The sequence below is a fragment of the Aulonocara sp. 'chitande type north' Nkhata Bay genome, linkage group LG20, assembly GCF_057382095.1.
Source record: "Aulonocara sp. 'chitande type north' Nkhata Bay isolate Kocher_YH1m ecotype deep benthic linkage group LG20, A_spYH_male_GT1.1, whole genome shotgun sequence".
Lineage (NCBI taxonomy): Eukaryota > Metazoa > Chordata > Actinopteri > Cichliformes > Cichlidae > Aulonocara > Aulonocara sp. 'chitande type north' Nkhata Bay.
This window is the reverse complement of record NC_141363.1, coordinates 30,024,240-30,044,367: the sequence shown is the minus strand read 5'-3', so window position 1 is coordinate 30,044,367 and position 20,128 is coordinate 30,024,240. Positions and strand designations below refer to the sequence as shown.

The following is a 20,128-nucleotide window of genomic DNA, read 5'->3' as shown; positions in this document are numbered from 1 at the left end:
GTCTCGCGTTTGGGCCCTACTTTCTCTACAACTCCACGGTCTGCCGTCGCAGCCCGTGACAAAAGGCTCAGCTCAGGTTTGCCAGAAACATCTTGGTAAACCCCAAGACTTTTGGGGAAATACTCTGTGGACTGACAAGACAAAAGTTGAACTTTTTGGAAGGTGTGTGTCCCATTACATCTGGCATAAAAGTAAAAGCTTTTCAGAAAAAACAACATCATATCAACAGTAAAATGTGGTGGTGGTAGTGTGATCGTCTGGGTCTGTTTTACTGCTTCAGGACAGTAAATGTAACAATGAATTCTGCTGTCTATCAAAACGTCCTAAAGGAGAATGTCTGGCCATCTGTTTGTGACCTCAAGCTGAAGCACACTTGAGTTCTGCAGCAGGACAATAATCCAAAACACAAGTCCATCTCTGAATGGCTTAAAAAAAAACACAATGAAGACTTTGAAGTAGCCTAGTCAAAGTCCTGACCTGAATCTAATTCAGATGACCTTAAAAAGGTGGTTCATCTTTGAAAAACCCTCCAGTGAGGCTGAATTACAACAATTCTGCAAAGATGACTGGACCAAAATTCCTTCACAGTGCAGTAAAAGACTTATTGCCAGTTATTGCAAATGGTTAACTGCATTTGTTGCTGCTTTGGGTGGCCCAACCATTTATTAGGATTAATGGGCAATCACTTTTTATCCTTTTAATAATAAACACCTTCACTTAAAAGCTGCATTTTGCATTTACAAGTGTTATCTTTGTTCAATATTTACATTTGTTAGATGATCTGAAACATTTAATTGTGACAAACATACAAAAAAAACGGGATCACTTTTTTCACACCACTGTACAGACATAAATACAGATGCAATAAACACTGTAAATGTTCATGAAAAGTCAAATTTATACTAACCAAAATATAGATCATGAACAAATGTACTTACAGAAATGTGTTTTTAGCAGACATTTAAATAACATTTGAGGGAAATATAAAGGAAACATTGGTGCTGCTACCTCAAAAGACTGGTTCTATCTCGGTTTTAAAAGATTCCACGCATTTAGTCATGTAGACACGGTAATTTGACCTGCTGAAACTCAAACTGAACATCAGAATGGGGACGAGAGGTTATTTAGCTGACCTTGACTTTGTTTATGCCAGGCGAGTTGGTTTGAGTATTTTACATTCTGTGGTTGTCATGAACTGGCTGTGTGGAGGCAGATGAGGACCCAAACGCAAAACTCACGGAGGCAGGAACTGAACTCAAAATCACTGCTTTATTGCAGGTTTCACAAAGGAACAGAACTAAACTGGGAATACTAACAGAAGACCATGGGAACACAGAAAGACACACAGGTTCGGGGAGAAGACATTGACGACGCGACACTGACCTGATGGAGACACGCACATAAATACACAGAGGGTTAACAAGGGAAGTGGGAGCACACGGGGAACACAGCTGACACAGATAATCATAACGAGACAGGGCAGGAGTGACCACAACATGACGCATACTGACGAGAGACTGTCAAAGTAAAACAGGAAGTACACAGAGGTTCAGACAGGAGGAGAGAGAGCACGGGGGGAACACAGACATAACAGGCTGGGGAAAACATGGAATAAAACACAAGGAGAGACGAGGGCTCACAGATACACAGGGGCACACAGGGAGGTAACCAAATAAGGAACATCTTAACTAAATAACCTAGGAACCAAGGCATAAATAGGGAACAAAATACAAAAACACACAAAAACTAAGAATACTGGGCCAACATGGCCCAGGACCATGACAGTGGTTTACAGAGAATGATCCAGAGAAAAAAAGAAAAATATTAAATAAGACACAGTTTGCTGAAGAGTTGATTGAGTCTTGCTGATGCCAGAGATCAATGTAGTATCCTTAGTACCAACTGAGCATTGTTTAAATGTCACAGCCTCCCAGAATATTGTTTCTGACCATGTCCCTCCTTTATGAACACAGTATATTAATCTTTTGATCGCTGCTTCCTGCAGGATAATGTGCAAAACTCAAATTGATTTATTGAACATCACAATAACTTCACTGTCCTCAAATAGTCTCTACAGTCACCAGATCCCATTCCAATAGAGCACATTTGGGATATAGTGCAATGGGAGATTCACATCATAGACGTGCAGCTGACAAACCTACAGGAACTGTGTGATGATATTGTGTCAAAATATGGACCAAAATCTGTGATGACTGTTTCCAGCCCCTTGTTGAATCTATGCCAAGAAGAATTAAGGCAGTTCTGAAAGCAAAAGCGTTCTAAGAAAGTGGCCCATGACTGTAAAACATTCCCAACAGCAATGATGGAGCTCAGGATTCAACCTGAGGGCAACTGCTGTGTATAAAACGTCTTTGTGTGACAGTTCAACTGTCTCAGTTGCACAGAGTAGATTTTTATTTGCTGTTAGGTCCTGATAGAATCTATCTCGGGAGTAATTGATAGTTCTGACTTGAAATAATGAATAGTTATGGATAATGCTTTCGCATGCTGTGTCACGCCATATTTCATTAACTGAAACAGCTGGAAGTTACAAACATTGCTTCAGCTCCTGTTGTCAAACCAGTGAGGCTGACTCCGATAACTCAAGCAGGTAAACCAATCAGTGTTCTCAGATATTCATGGATCAAGTTTGGATCTGAAATGTGGAAAAAGTCACTAAATACTCCGTACAGAAAAAACAAGCTTACTTCGCCATTATCTGGGGAAGTGTTGTGTTTCTGTTATTTTTCCACTCGGCTCCTCCACCTTGGCTTCGCTGGTCTTGGGCGGAGTCTGGCACCAGGGCCAGCCCAGTCTCACCTGCAAGCCATTGGCAGCAATTAGCAGTCCTGCATTTAAGGCCAGCGCTGATTTCCACTCTTTGCCAGATCGTCTGCTACTCCCAGTGGTAAATCAGCCTCCATGTATGAGTTCAAGTTTGTTTTCCAAATGTTAATATTCCGTCTCCCTGTGCTACAGTCTCCACGCCTAAGGACATATTTTCCTACATTTCAATAACTCCTTGGATCACTGTCCCTTTGGCCATTCTTGCAACATCCACGGCTCCTGTACCACTCACCTGCTCTCAGGATTCCCCAGATCACTCACCTGCCCGGCTCTCTGCTCCAGCAAACACCTGTCGAAGGAATTCCCCTCCTGTATCCTTCTCTGTTTGGACACCTCAACACTTACCTGGACACTCCCCTTCCCCCTCAAAGCTCCACAGCTCTGCCAAACAAAGTAAGGAGACTCTTGTCTCTTTCCTTCCCCTGTGATTCAGTCTCTTGAGAAAAAGATGTAATAAACCTTCCATTCCTGTGAAACTTCCCTTCTGTTGAGTCTGCTTTTGGGTCCGCCTTTTTTGATCCAGCCTTTCGGCTGTCTGGCAGACTTGTGTTGTTTTTTTGCTTATTTGTCCTTAGATTTTCTTTTTTGCCTGGCATGAGAACATGTGAAGGAACATAGATCACATACTTCACTCTATATGTTCTATATGAAATGGTATATTTGTAATAACCTGCTTCCTCAGGAAAGCAATCAAATCCTTAGTTTGCTAGATTCTGAGGATAAACAGGGTATGGTGGCTGTGATTTTTCTTTATATGCAAACACTTGAGCTAATGACAGGAATGAAGGTGGAAAGGAAATATTTTGACTGTGGGTTCATGACTTTGTGGTGACATTACTTTCTAATTCGAGTAAGGACCTGGCAACACAACTCGGTGATAATGTGGTAATAGTGGTGTAATAAAGTGGAAACAAGGAGAGCAGTAATGTGTAAGTTTTTACCAATTAATTACCACTTTTGTATCCAAGTAATTATCTTGTATCAACAGCAGATATAGTTTGTGTGACAGGCTAGCAACAGGAGGTACTAATGTGGAAAATAGTGAATACTGAGGAAAACAAGCTAGCGCTACAGAAGAGGAGCGAGCACAAAGAGAGCAATGTTTTTTTTAAGTGGCAGGTAATTTAAAATGCAATTGTTCAAACAATTCAACAAATTTCAGAAACAAAGCAAAGAATTGTGCAATTTCTCACACAGTTTGTCTGCCAACTAAAGTTACAGGTGCTGTTTTTCCCAGGAAGAGAACAGAGTGTGAGATGGCTTCACTCACAGAAGGTGAAAGATGTAAGAAAGGCAGGACAGGAGAGGAAGAAGAGAGGTTACATTTAAAGTTGAGGACTTCTCTGCAATATCTGTTAAATTGGAAATTTAGAGCTCACGTGTAACATTAGGACAAACAGATTAGCTTGTCTTGAATTTAGAGCCAAACATTGTGTTGCCCTGGTGCAGAGTGGCTGTGTGGAGTCTGTTTAGATGTGGAGACAAATACTAATATAACAAAAATAGTTATTTTTGTTTGTTCTCTTTGCACAAAAATAGTTAGTAGAAATGTTCTCTAAAGACTTTTTACTGTGAGTACATTTCAGAGTCTGTACTTTATCACTTTGATTACTTTTACTACACTTTTAAGTATTTGTACTAAAATTAAAAAATGTGCTGATAATGATGAAGAAGACGTTCGCTCCCCCAGAATAAACAAAAAATTCATTGATCAGCAATCCTTCGCTGCATGCAAATTTTTACAATTCATTCATAAATAAATCATTACATTCAAAGGACTTTAGACTACAAGAAACATTTGCCCATACAGCACTTTATTCTGGAGGAAGCCAGAGTACCCATGGCACAGAGAGACCATGCAAACTCCGTACCAAAGGGCCCATCTGCAGAAGATTCAAATGCAGATCGTTTTTGCTGTGGGTGACAGGTAGCCACTGTTAGCCCCTCTTCTGCCCTGTACTAGAGAAGAATTGCACATCCTTATTCTTGTGTTAGATGGGCTATCAGTGATGGGCTATGGGGTATCACCATGTGTGCACTCAGCATTTGTTACCTACAGCCTGTCTCATCTGTCGTTACAGTTTACATGTCAAGTATGCACCTGTCCAACACTGTGTTGTCTCTATGTCTGTCTACAATGGAACGAACTCTGCTTTCAACAGTTGTCTTATTCTGCAAAATAGTATGCAAAACTCTAAAATCCTCCCTCATGTATTTTTATTTTTCTAGGAAAAGGGGAAATAGGTGCAGACATAAATGGAAATAAAGCAAGGGTTTTACAATTTTAAATAACTTCAATGTCAGCATTTAGTTTGGTCACCCTTATTCTTCAACACTGCCTGAACTCTGTTAGATAAGCTTTTTTGTAATATTTATACGTAGTCTTCAAGAATAGTTCTCTGGACTTCTTGAAGGACATTCAAAACTCTTCTTCAGAAGTGTTTTGCACAGGGTTGGTGTGACAGCATGATGATGCTAGGAATAGGGTAAGATGAAGGGAGATGATAAAGACGAATAACTGAAAGAAAAAGACTAAATATGAAATTTTAATTTGAGAAATATTATCTTTTTCATAACCATAGCTACATTTTTAATACACTGCAAGCGATGCATATTAAAAAAGTGGGGTCAAGGGCAAAAGACTGGAAAAATTCTGTAATGCCATCGCCCATCAGTATGTCATGTCACACATTCAAGTCATGAAGACAGATGTGACATCTCAACCAGCTGCGACAGCATGGCCGGCATTGTTTTCAGTCTGTCTTTCTGTGTTTGTGTACTAGTGGTAAAATGCGGATCTGAAGACACCTGCTGTAGCTAAAAGTAGCACAGAGAGTAGTTTGGCAGATGTATACAGTGGGGCAAAAAAGTATTTAGTCAGCCACCGATTGTGCAAGTTCCCCCACTTAAAATGATGACAGAGGTCAGTAATTTGCACCAGAGGTACACTTCAACTGTGAGAGACAGAATGTGAAAAAAAAATCCATGAATCCACATGGTAGGATTTGTAAAGAATTTATTCGTAAATCAGGGTGGAAAATAAGTATTTGGTCACCTCAAACAAGGAAAATCTCTGGCTCTCACAGACCTGTAACGTCTTCTGTAAGAAGCTTTTCTGTCCCCCACTCGTTACCTGTATGAATGGCACCTGTTTGAACTCATCATCTGTATAAAAGACACCTGTCCACAGCCTCAAACACTCCAAACTCCGCCATGGCCAAGACCAAAGAGCTTTCGAAGGACACCAGGAAAAGTATTGTAGACCTGCACCAGACTGGGAAGAGTGAATCTACAATAGGCAAGCAGCTTGGTGTGAAAAAATCAACTGTGGGAGCAATCATCAGAAAATGGAAGACATACAAGACCACTGATAATCTCCCTCGATCTGGGGCTCCACGCAAGATCTCATCCCGTGGGGTCAAAATGATCATGAGAACGGTGAGCAAAGATCCCAGAACCACACGGGGGGACCTGGTGAATGACCTGCAGAGAGCTGGGACCAAAGTAACAAAGGTCACCATCAGTAACACACTACAACGGCAGGGAATCAAATCCCGCAGTGCCAGACGTGTTCCGCTGCTGAAGCCAGTGCATGTCCAGGCCGTCTGAAGTTTGCCAGAGAGCACATGGATGATACAGCAGAGGATTGGGTGAATGTCATGTGGTCAGATGAAACCAAAGTAGAACTTTTTGGTATAAACTCAACTCGTCGTGTTTGGAGGACGAAGAATACTGAGTTGCATCCCAAGAACACCATACCTACTGTGAAGCATGGGGGTGGAAACATCATGCTATGGGGCTGTTTTTCTGCCAAGGGGACAGGACGACTGATCCGTGTTAAGGACAGAATGAATGGGGCCATGTATCGTGAGATTTTGAGCCAAAACCTCCTTCCATCAGTGAGAACTTTGAAGATGAAACGAGGCTGGGTCTTCCAACATGACAATGATCCAAAACACACCGCCCGGGCAACAAAGGAGTGGCTCCGTAAGAAGCATTTGAAAGTCCTGGAGTGGCCTAGCCAGTCTCCAGACCTCAACCCCATAGAAAATCTGTGGCGGGAGTTGAAAGTCCGTGTTGCTCGGCGACAGCCCCAAAACATCACTGCTCTCGAGAAGATCTGCATGGAGGAATGGGCCAAAATACCAGCTACTGTGTGTGCAAACCTGGTAAAGACCTATAGTAAACGTTTGAACTCTGTTATTGCCAACAAAGGTTATGTTACAAAGTATTGAGTTGTATTTTTGTTATTGACCAAATACTTATTTTCCACCCTGATTTACGAATAAATTCTTTACAAATCCTACCATGTGGATTCATGGATTTTTTTTTCACTTTCTGTCTCTCACAGTTGAAGTGTACCTCTGGTGCAAATTACTGACCTCTGTCATCATTTTAGGTGGGGGAACTTGCACAATCGGTGGCTGACTAAATACTTTTTTGCCCCACTGTATATATCTGCCTGTATGTGGATAGATTTTGTTAACATGGTGATGTTGCTATTGCTGAGATGCATTCGCTCAGACCCATGAATGCTGAATAAGGGGCACTGGAAATTAATCGTTTCCCACTTTACACCCCCGTCACACAATCTTCTGAAATTTTCATGTGTTTTAACTCCAGCTGAGACAAATTTTTATCTTGTGTATGAAAATGTAAATAGTTTATAATTAGTGTGGTCTGCAAATTCTGTGTTGTTGCAGCTTTTGGGACCCCTTTTTCTCCAGCCTTGTGAAATTCTATTCAAGCAACTTGGGGAGCAAATGCACCCACACTAGTGTGACTTTGCTGGTAGCAATAAACTGTGCTAAGGGAGCGAACATTAAGCATGACATTTTGCTTTCAGTTGCACTTCAAAGTCAAACCTGTGCCCCAGTCCACTCCCGAGAACTCCCCACATTAAGATATTCATTTTGTGCGCGTGTGTCATTGTGCCTTTGCATTCTCACGGTTAGCTTTCTGTTTTCATTTTTCTCTCTTCAGTGCCTCTGTCTTTCTCCTGTATAGTATGTTAAATCTCTAAAATCCAATGTACATCAAGGGTTAGGGCTAAAAGTGAAAATGTGATAACAGAAAAAAATACTGGGAGGAGAGATTGTAAAGAGGGAAAAGTAACTAGAATGAATTGGAAAATATAGAGACATTAAAACCATTAAAGAGTATTTGGGGTAACTACAAGGAGAACGTGGTGTGTTAAGAAAAATGCTGGAACATAAAAATTGAGAGAGATGTACGCGTGTGTGTGTTTGTGAGAGAAAGCGAGGCAGCAGATGCAGTGTGGAAAATGCATGTGTGTACAAGAGCGAGATTTAAGGGGGGAGAGAGAGACAGAGCAGAGCAACACAGACTGGTGAGAGAGTGGGAGCTGCAGACAGAGAGACAGAGGAGAGTGCTGGAGAGCAGAGACCGGCAGCACAAGGCAGCATGTCTGTTTCTATCTGACGACTCTTGGATCTCCCCGAGCACAGCTGTCGGGCTGCTGCTGCTGACGACTTGTGTGCTCACTCGGTGAGGGAGCGCTTGAGCGCGTAGTATACACCAGAGTTTACCAGTGGCTATGCATGTTCAACTCTACTGGTTTTCATAGCACTACCACACGTGTGAGAAGATTTAACCAGCTTTGCACTGGACCTGACTCAACACCCATGATCCCCAGCCAACCCTGGCATACCCTCTCATTAAGGTAAGGAGATCATTTATTTTACTGACTGGATGTGTTTGGTGTTGTAACCAGACTCGTACAAGTTTTCTGTTTCTTTGCTCAAATACTGAATTTCTGATTATAAAGTATTGCTGTACAAGCTTTGTAAATTTAGAATAATATTTTTTTTAAATAAAGAAACTACATGTAGCCAAGTACATCTTGAGCTTGTCCCAAGCTTGTTCCAAGCTCAAGTTTCACTGTTTATTGTCTGACCTGCTTAACATGTACACACATTTTTATAGACTTGCTTATATCAAGTGCTGAAATCCCAAAGCTCTTACATTACCGAATTAACGAAGACACAATCCTACTATATGTTCTTACATCCAAGAGTAACTCTTTTCCTTAAGGAGTTAAAGCAATAAAAGGTGACTGGGTGAGCGTGTAAGTGTAGGTTTAAAAGATTAAGCTGTTGAGTTATTTGGTTTTCTTGCTTCATCATCTATTGAATTAAAGTCACTTTAAATATGTCATGTGAATCACAGTAGCTATGGCTAAAACACCTTTGAGTCATTTACTCTGTACACCGAGTGTATTTTATAAGATGAAGATTCTATTAAACTTTGATTAACCTTGAATAACATGGAGCAAAATGTACCCCTGCCATACATGCGACTCGGATTTCCCGGTTGATGTGTCTGTAAATTGTGTCAGTGAATGTACTTGTAGTGAAGACTCTCATAAAACATAAATAGGGATCATCAGTGTCTCTCCTGAGGAGCTTGACCAAAGATACGTTGCTCCCTCAGTAATGCCAGCTGTATCTATCAGAATCTCTCTCTGTCTCTCCGTGCCTCATGTTGAGACTCCAGTGTGTCTAACTCTATTTGCTTTGGTGTTTTATGGTGAGTTTACCATCAGAGTTTGACACGGAAAGGTCAAATGTGAATAAAGACTTTCTTGTGTTAATGGGCTAAGAACAAATCCTTTATGTTGGTTATCTTATGAGCTAACCAAACAATACTCGATTTGATTTTATCTAATCAATTCTGCTCAGTTACAATGATGCCTTCTTGAACTGTTGTATGACGCAAAAGCTTGCCCAAATAGCTAAATCAAATGTGATTGCCTTCAAGCTTTTTGGTTCTCCAATTTAATCACAGCTCGATAAAATCTTTATCAAAGGTGTTTAGTGCTAAAGATAAAAACAAAAGTATCACAGGGAGAAATCTAACCGCTTGTGCATCTGTTAATTTGATGATCACAGCATCGCTAGACTAGAAAAGCCTGACAGGCAAAGCAAAGATATTTAATTACTTACGGAGGCTATATACAAACCAGCTGCATAATATTTGACTTGTAAAACAAACAAAGACTCTAAAGGCAACTTGTAGCATTAGGCACTAAGACTTTAGCAGCAGTCACATTGTAAGGTTGTTCTTACAGCACAGAAGATACATCAAACTGAAAACAAGTCAATGCCTAGAAGTCTTTGGTGTGTCCTCTAACCATTCCTCAGCAGCTCTTGCAGTGTGACAACATTAGAGATCAGAGCCAGCCTTTACTTCCAATGCACATCACTATGCCCACATCCCTGTCACCTATGCATTGGTTTTCCTTCCTTCCACTAACCTCTGCAGAACATGGCCATCTGACCCTTTCTACCCATCACAGTTTGTCTCTTTTCAAAAATCTCTTAGGTCCTATCACTTACCCACATTTAGCTCTCCAAGGAATGACTGTGTCTAATAGGATATATACCCCAGCTTCCACCCCCTTCACATAACTGACACCTTTGAAACAGTATTAATTAATCTCACCTGTCAGTAGCTGGTAATTGTATATGTAATGATGAGGATCAGACATGGGAAAAGATTAATGTTAAGAATTCAAGGACCACAAACGCCTCCACTGATAAGATATCAGCAGAGGCAAACAAAACACTACGTAGCCACAGTAGTGATTTTAAAAATGAACATGATAAATATCTGAGATACATAAAAAGTACTGATAAATTAAAGTTTCAGTGAATTTCAGTGGAAGGTTTAGCATTTGAGAACAATGCAGGGTTTTAAATCAAACTGGGAATTCTGTGGAGTATTGATTTGTAGTGGGACTTAAACAACCTGACTAGAGGCAGTTGCAAAGTAGACTTCTATGTGAAAAAGCTGACGTTTGAATTTCAAATATTTTAATCAATATGAATAGAAAGATCAGTCCGAGATGAGGACCAATTTCTGGGGCACATCTTCAGATGAGCCCAGGAGGCTAGAAGTGGTACTCTGGGCGATTGCATTGAAATCTGCCCAACAGGATATTATTCAAAGCCTTCCTACATGGGTCTTCAAGTCTTCAGTTTAAAACTGATCCACAGAGTCAAAAGCTTTATAGATGTCAATAAAAAGCTCAATGTTGCATGCTGTTTTTTTATCTGGATAAATTGTATAAGTTGCCACAGAGAGATTAACCCTCTCAGGCTCAAAGTAAACTTTTTGTTGCTAATGCACAACCAAGTCCTGCAGTGGTACTTCTGAGTAAAAAAAACTCAAATAAAATATGTATGTGGGGTAATCAGGTTGTTAGTTTTTAACTGTTGCAAATCGGCAACGCCTGCCTTGAGAGGGTTAAAAAGATATGGCAAAAGCAGAGTAATAAAATCCACTGCTAGCTTTAAAAAGTAAAAGTTTGAGGTTAAAAGGACCTGCCGACTTCCTGGCTTGTGGGCTTCCAAATGTTTGAGGGCTTTATGCACCTGTGGGACTGTCTCTGGAAGAAAATTAAAGGAATAACTTCTGAGAATATTATCATTAGAGCAAACATTAGAGGGAATCTGATAAGTAATGTTAAGAGAATCAGAGAAAATGAAAGTCTTGTTCAGACTGGCAAGAATTTCAGCCTTATCAGAAATTATTTATGAATCCTCAAAGATCTTTGTGACCTTGTTTTTGTTTCAGACATTTTAAAGACCAAATGATTCTTTAATCTTAAAAATTGAGCTATTAGTTGCAGGTCTAACATGAAGTTATGAAGACATCCCTTTGACTTCAGTGAATGGTGAATCTTTTTGTCTTTCATTTCTGACATTTAAGATCCTCATAATAATCGCTGGTTGATGCCCTACTTATTATGAAAGTATACACCTATTTGTGGCACATGTTTAGCGTGTGTGGATGAATGCGTGTATGTATGTGTCATCTGACTCTGACTTTATTTATTTATAACCCATGATATAACCCAGCTAGTCGCACTCTGTGACTTTATGGAGGTGTCATTTCAAGCATCAGTTTCCACATCAATGTGGGAGGGAAGGCGGGTTGCAGTGACGTACCAGTGGGTGTGAAAGGCTGAGTCCACAATAAATCAGGTTTATGGAGCAGATGAAGGAGAACTCCCAAGTACCTTTGTATTAGGAAGGTGATATTTTATATTGACCACTCACCACATCTGCTCTTTCTTCAAGGTGATTACATCATGTTGGTGTCCTGATGTTTCCGGACTACTACTTTTTACTCTATTTGCTCCTGTTATTTTACATCTTTCCTTTAAAATGGGTTGAAGAGTTGCCAGAACAAATTAATGTAATCTATTTAGTTGGGGAAAGTGCTAGCATGCTAGAACGATAGTCAAGGTTACGTCATTGATTATGAATAAAGAGGGCATGCACACACACATGAACACGCACACACTCAAAAAAAGCCTTATTACCCTTGTTTTTATGGTGAGATGTAAGTGGAAGAGGTCACTGACGGTGTATAGGAGTGCATTATGAATGAAGATTCATCATATTTCCAGTGGAAAGCCACACATGTGGTTATTATGTTCACACACAAACTGGCGGAAAGGCTCATTGATCCATTAACTCAGACCTTCCCAAAGTGTGGGGCCCGCCCCCTAGGCAGAGCCATTGCGGGGTGGGGGCGGCATGAAAAGGGAAAAAAACCCCAAAAACAACACTTGGACACTGCTAGCATGGAGCGCCCCACACAAACGCAAAGCAGGAGATGAAGCATCGCAGAATATGTTTCCAAACCAACTTCATTCTAAGCCAAAGACTTGAAAATATGGTGAAGCATATCTGCCCTTTGGTTTCACCTGCACAAGTGCCAGGTCTCCCCTGCAGAATTGGTTTTCCCTGCGTCGGGAGCACGCGCCTGGCTCTCCAAACGGGATCCCACAGCTGTTTATGTTTTTAGACTCATTTTGCACAGAGAGACATTTTTTTTGATAAATGTATTGATAGCAATGTTGAATATTATTACACAGAAAAAAAACCCAACTACACGTAAAATAATTACACCATGATGCTTCTGCCTTTGTAAATAGAGGGACAGTAACTGCGTGTTTATATGTAAGCGTGTAAAACCTGCAGATAGAGACAAAATACTGTTAATCTGACTATCTGCCATTCTGCAATTCATCTCATGTAAACAATAACGTGGCGCACAGCTGACGTGAAAAAAGGCGCATACCTTTAACGTTGCATGACGAACTCTGTATTCCTCGTCCACACGTAAACGCAAAAAATGAGTTTTAAAAAATCTCAGTTTTCGGTGATTCCAAACGCCGTTTACGTGTGGACGAAACAGTTGCGTTTTCAAAAGTACCCGTGTAGGTGCGGACGTAGCGTAAAAGAGTTAGTAGTTTATTTTCTTACTACCTGCAGATTACTTGTATTTGCTTAATTGTTTACTAAATATTTGAGGTGTGAAATAAACCGCAATTGAGCAAAATATGGGTTTGTGTGGTTGGAGGATGTGTTAGCGTACGTTAGTGTTAGCGTGCGTTAGTGTTAGCGTGCGTTTGTGTGTGTGCGCGTGCAGGGGGGGGCACAAACATTTTTCTGTAAAACAAAGGGGGGCCCAGCAAAAATTAATTTGGGAACCACTGCATTAACTAGTAAGACCAAGCGTGCGGCTGTGGGCCAACTAAATCATGTTTCATTTACTTTTGCTAACTTGATGTCTGTCATTTGAATTTCATCTTTTTGCACATTTAATGAAGATGCAGAATGAATGTTTGAGAATCTGACAGGAAATTAAATGATAATCTACTGTTAGTAGTTGATGTATTAGTTAGTGCTGTCAATAGATTAAAAAAAATTAACTAACTAATCTCACAATTTTCTGTTATTAATTGCGATTAATCTCAATTACTTTATTAATAGCCTGGCTCCAATTACATTTTTTTATTCTTTATATTTTAAGTAATTATCGTTGTTCACCGAAGTCCAGTGGTCTCCGGTGAGAGCGACATTCCTTACTTGCACAAGCTTGCTGGACTGCTGAGCCCTCTGGTCCCCATACAAAGTGTGCAGTCTCGACACAATGGTTCCTCTCGAGGGCAGATTGTAACACTCATCTCCTGATGCAGCACGAATGACTTCTCTCAGTCCATCATCTTCTACTATGCTAACTGGTCGGCAGTTTTTAGCTATCCAAACAACCAAGGAATTGGTTACCTTTTCTCTCACATTTTTTGTTATTCGTCCACAAGCACCATACTCCTGAAGCGTAGACTGGCGAGGTCCCGTAGAGGTGGATTCAGTTGGGTGTTTTGCTCTCAGGTGATACGCCAGTGATGAACTGCTTCTGTGGTACTTGAATTCAGCGTTGCAAATTGTGCATCTTACTCTCGTTTTGTCCAACAAGCCATCAGGCAACTTCTTAAAGAGAAACTTTCCACCCAAAAGTCTGCCCTCGTCCATGCTTGCGTGTGTTAGCTAGTGTTAGCTAGATAGTAGCATGGTGTCACTTCTTCTTCTTCTTCTAATCATTTCTGTCAGGCCAAACGCCAGCATAGCACACTGTTGCCCCCTCCTCCAGAGGTGCTCATGAATTTAAAGGTCTTAGATTACAGGAAATTAATAAAAAAACAAAATCAGCGTTAAATTTTTTTAATGCATTAAACATTTCGCGTTGATCTTAACAATTAACGCGATAATTTTGACAGCACTAGTATTAGTACATCTTAATATGCTTCTACCATAATTAGCTACATTGGTATAATTGAATTATAATTGCATTTAGTCAGTTACAGTGTATACGGACAGTCTACTGTGCAGTGTTTTTGTGTTATTACAATCAGTCCAAGTCTTGGGTGATAGAACGGCAACTTGTTTTTTTTATTACTCTGTTTGGTCTAATGCAGCAATAATATTTATTATCTTACAGTCAAAGTAATAAAGGTCAAAATTATTTATCGCTTGTTAAAAAAATTCAAACAGTCTTTTTATAATCTTTATCCTTTATATGAAATTTTACAGGCTTAAAACCAAATAACAGGATCAATAAAATAAATCTTTTACATATCTGGCCCTCCAATAACACTGCTCTTCACTGCTTTTCCAAATTAAAAAACAAAAATAAATAAAACCCAATACAAAACCATATAAACAACAGATCACAAATCCCAGCTTCATTCAAGAATGTCTTAAACAGAAAGTTGGAAAATGCTGCTTAGGGCATTATGAGAATCAGAACAAGTGTAAAGCACATAGTTTTCTACAAAGAGCTTTTTTAGCTGGAGTCTGATCTCAGAGCTTCTAAAGACCATAACAATTTTGTCAAAGATTTCCCCTTCTTCCCAGCACAAATCAGCAGAAATCACAGGACATGCCCAAGGGATAATGTGACACCGAAGAGCACAATACCCTCTTTGCTTTCATTCTCAATTGTTTCTTACCACATTGAGAGTTTAATACATTACAAATACACAGAACGGCTGAGAACCCCAATTTACATCAAAAAGACCCTTGTTTTTCTCTCTTTAGTCTATTTATAGACTACTTCATTTGAAATCCTTAGCTCTTCCTTGTACGCAGCACTATCTCTACTCTATGCTTTGTATGTGGACCATATGAAATTGCATTTTAAGGACAAACACAAAGAGCTAATAAAAGTTAAGAATTTCTTGACTTCCTCAGTGTGTCCAAAGAAGCATTTCTTTGCAATTTAGTGTCCTAATCTGCAACTTGTGTGTAGGAATGCAGTTTAACAGCATTAATTGAGTGAATCCAGTTTGGAGTTACCAAAGTGATTCATTAACCATGTCTTGACTTTTTACTTTTGCTGCATGGGGAAATCATGTTTGCTTCTCACTATCTGCTCTGTTGCAGCTGCGGGCTCAAGTAAAAACAAACACAAGGAAAAGCCTCTCAATTCTCCAACCTACAATGAATATCAGTTATTGAATTGGTAATAATTTGCATGCATTTTACACCTAATGTTTGCTGAAGGCAGACACATTGCACTTCTTGCTTCTCATCAAATGTTAACACTCTGAAAGCTGAATATACACTGTGTAAGGCAAGAGTCAAATGCCCGCCAATAAAACAATTGACATTGAGTGGCTGTAATTTGACAGTAGCTGTGACAACTCATTGACAACTCATTGAGGTAGTAATGGTTCTTTAAAACGCTTAGTAAAAAATCACTTCTCTGAGTTACCATATCCTACAATACTAGGTGTGACATCATCACATGAAATAATTTGCCTTTGATTGTGATGATGCCTAGCAACTAGAGTGACAGGCTACACCCATTGCCTAGCAACAGCGAAAAGGCACCTAAAATGAGACCGCCGACCTCTAACTTCAGGGTGCACTTACTTGAGTCCCCAGCAGTGTGCCTGGATAATCGGTTCTCAGAAAAAGTACAGCAACACACACAGAAGGAGACTGCTTGATTCAGTGGATGTTAGAGATTTACACGTTAGATGATGTGCTTCTATGGCTGAAAAAAAAAGTACACAGAACATTTTATTTTTTTTACCACGGTTTTAGATTTAATTAAGTCAATAGTGAGTGTGCATCACTTTAAAGGCAATTTTGCAGCTGTGGTTCCTGATGATCACACAGAAACTACCACAGGTAATTAGTGGTAATAACTTAGAAATCACACATTATGACATTCTTGTTACTCTACTATCACCACTTTATTACCGAGCAGTGCAGCCACATTATTACACCCAGTTTTTGGCCCTTTATTATCCAGTTATATTCATTTTAGTGTAATGTTACTCAAATGTGACCACTGTTGCTGCCACGATACTTGGATATTCAGTGGTTATTACTTTGGTAATTGAGCTGTAATTATTTAGATTTCATTTTTGCCTTGTTACCCTACTTTTACCACTTTATTACCGAGCAATAATAGAAAGGGTGACTAAGATGTCAAATGTTTAAACTGGGAAAATGCACCATTTGAAGAAAGAAAAAAAAAAGTAGGGACATTTCGATTTGATGACAGCAACATGTCTCAAAAATAGAGCTATGTTTGCCCATCTTTAGCTTCCCCTTTTCTTTTAACAACAGTACGTAAATGTTTGGGTACTGAGCTGCTGGACTTTTGGGAGAGGAATGTTGTCCCATTATTTTCTGATAGAGAAGTCTAGCTGCTCAACAGTCCAGCTGTATCCATTTGTTTCATCATGCAAATGCCACCAGATATTTTTAGTTGGCGAAAGGCTGCAGTATGTTGTTTATGCAAGGCCTTGCCTGAAATTATCTGGATGAGAAAAGAGTTTTAACTAAATTCTTTAAAAAATTTATTAATTAACTAATTAATTAATTTTAAAGTCTTTAAAATTAAATTTGCAAATTACGATTAAATAAGTATTAAATAAAAAAAATGAATGAAATTTAATTAAAATGTCAAAATTAAATTATTGACTAAATAAACTTACACTGTTGCCAAAGAGTGATTGAGAATATGCTGCTATCATAAACATGCTGCAAAATTTACAGTACTACAAGCTGAAGTCTCTCATACAAAATGTTTTTAGTCATGCTAATTAAACAGTCAGGATTTCAAAAGAAATCTTGCTGAACACATTTAACAACAGCTATATTTAAAAGCATTTGTATTATGAAGTAGTCAGAGGGAAACTTTGCAGTGTGTTTGTAAGCGATCTCATATCACTGAAACTGCATACAAAACAAAAAAACTGGCATTTTCTACAATTTTAACAGTGAATCAGTCTAAGATGATGCAGGGTGAAGTGGAACAAGAAGGACCTTCCACACTGAGGTGTAGATGAAGAGCTGCAGGCAACAGTCGGAATCCAACTTCTGAGCAAGGTAACCAGCTCCTTTGACTGTGCCCTGCTGTTTCACAGGCTCACGTTCAGCATAAAATCAGATCATAATGGTTCCCTGAAGTAATTTTCATGTTTCTTTAATTGGTATCATTTTTAACCTCTTAAGCCCCTACGCCCCCTGATACGGGGGCAAAAAGCAGGAGATCAGGTAGGCTTGGGGCTTAAGAGATTAATTGGGATTTGAGGATGTCACAGGTAAAGTTTTCACTGAGGGCAAATAGTACCAGACTATACTGGTACTAATTATGACAATGGTAAATGCCTTAAATACCCAACTGTGTCAAATTAGGGCGTTCAACTCTCAGCCTAATGCTCACACTATAACCACCTTTAGTGGAGGGTATCTTTTAATTTTTTTTCTCTAAACACTGCGTCACACCGTTCGCATGTATACCATTCTCTTCTGAAATTCCTCGGCTTGTCGTACAGCCTTTGTTTTCTTTCTGTCTTTCTTTTTTTTTTACAGCCTTTCTTGAGCATAGTTTTCTTTTTGAAAAGCAAAATTGCGACTTGAGTTGAAGCTGATATTCACCTGTTAATCGAGTTCAGCTCCAAACCCACTTCCCTTCTCTTGTGGTTCTCTCGCCCATAGTCACAAGTTCCCTGGCTATTAAAAATTGCCCTCAGCGCGAACACAACTTAAGTGTTGATGTATTTAGTATGGTGCAATATTGACATTATCGCAAGTGGCACAATATTCATGTGCTGTGTTGCCTTTTTAAAATTAAATTTACTCACATTACAAGGAGATTAACTCAGGTGAGTCAAAGGTTGAAAATAAAAATCTTTTCTGGCACAAACTTTAACCTTATAACTCTATAATCAAAAGTGTTCACCCAACGCACGGTTTTAGTTAACTATACAAAACAGTAAACCGGTAAATGACTGACAAACATAAATCTAAAATGTTCAGACAGCTCTTTAAGTTTTGTTGTGACATGCTCATATCATTCCCCACATTTGATCTCCTCTTGATGAAATAAACAGACGGTTTAAAAATAAAAGTGTTCTTGCAGCAGTAAGCCCTGGCTGCGCAGCTGCTTCCTACATGTCTGTGTCACCGAGTTATGTGTGTTATGTACTGTATATGCTTCAGTAGACAACATGAACTTATGTAACATGCTGGTCTAAATACCATAACTGATGCAGTGTGGCTACACTTTACATTCTGGACAAATATTATAAAAATGAAAAAAAAATGTAACTGTGTCGTAATTGCAACCAAAGAATAAGAATTAAAAATGCTTGAATTATACATATTTGACTGTAACTCTCACATTTCACTAAGCATTGTAGACACATGAGCCCATGCTGCATGCACACTGTGCTTTAAGCTGTTTAATCAGCTATTGTTTAATACGGTTACACAGAGCTGAATCCAGCCTTTGACTCTGACTTGAACATCTGCCATTTACAGTACCCGGATGAGAAATACTGTATACTTTGGCTTATGTACAGCAACGTGTGTGTGTGTGTGTGTGTGTGTGTGTGTGTATTAATACCCATGTGTGATTATCTGAGAGCGTAGTCCCCCCCAGGGGGGGGGGGCAACCAAATGTCAACTATCCTTATCCTCATGTTCTTAATGCATTATGTATGAGGCTGTCACTCTCAGCTTAGACTATAAGGACAACATGAACATGATTTTGCACACATACACCAGTACACTAGCAAATGCATAAATAAAAACACATACACACACACACACACACACACACACACACACACACACACACACACACACACACACACACACACACACACACCTGTGTGCTAAATTCCATCACATTTACACACTGAGTTATATTGGTAATTTAATAGGTTGTGTTCATACTTGCCAGATGTCTGTCTCCGTTCCTCTTTAAATATGGTGCTGTAATCTCCCACACTTAAGAAGCTACAATACAATAACTATATTACTGTGTTTCATATAGCGTGTGTCATATATTGTCTATATGTGATTATTAAAATGTGCCTACACTAATGTTAGGCAAGCACATTTAAGTTGGCAAGCTGAATAGACATATCCAACAACCTAGCCAGCAAGTATAACAAAATCAACACACTGTTGGATTTAGAACTGATTATCATGTCTTTACAGCTGGAGCATGTAGCATCCTTTTAGTATGTGTCTTTTGTCTGGTTTTCAGTTCTCTTCTATCTGTAAATCCATATCCATACACACAAACAGAAATACTCTCTCTCACACACGCACACATACATATGGATATATTTAAATATTTACTACTTTGCCATCTTCAAAAAAAAGCAAGTCCAATCACTCAAGTAAAATCAATTTGCAACAGCAACAAATTTGTTCCCAAGATGCATCCATGGCAACAAAAATGGGAAGTACCCATTTGTTGTCTTTCATAATCCTCCCTCCAGTCATTCAGAACAAAGCATCAGCAACACCTATAAGATTAAATATATAAAACCAAGAATACCAGATTCAGGTGGAGAAACTCTGTGCACTGCAAACTCCCACATGCGTTATGCACACAGGCTTTCCATTGCCATAAACTTCGAGATGATTCATTT

The 20,128-nt window shown here is 39.4% G+C and overlaps 1 protein-coding gene across 2 annotated transcripts in view; it reads left to right on the top strand.

Moving 5' to 3' along the window:
* Nucleotides 1-8,255: 8,255 nt before the first annotated feature.
* opn7b (opsin 7, group member b) overlaps nt 8,256-20,128 on the top strand; it is a 100,712-nt gene continuing 88,839 nt past the window's right edge. Inside the window, exon 1 of one of the 2 annotated variants that reach the window (XM_086277717.1) lies at nt 8,256-8,530. The gene's annotated coding sequence lies outside the window, so the exon portion shown is untranslated. Of the gene's footprint in view, nt 8,531-17,478; nt 17,568-20,128 lie in introns of those variants that run through there. The other variant, XM_086277718.1, reaches the window with a different exon arrangement.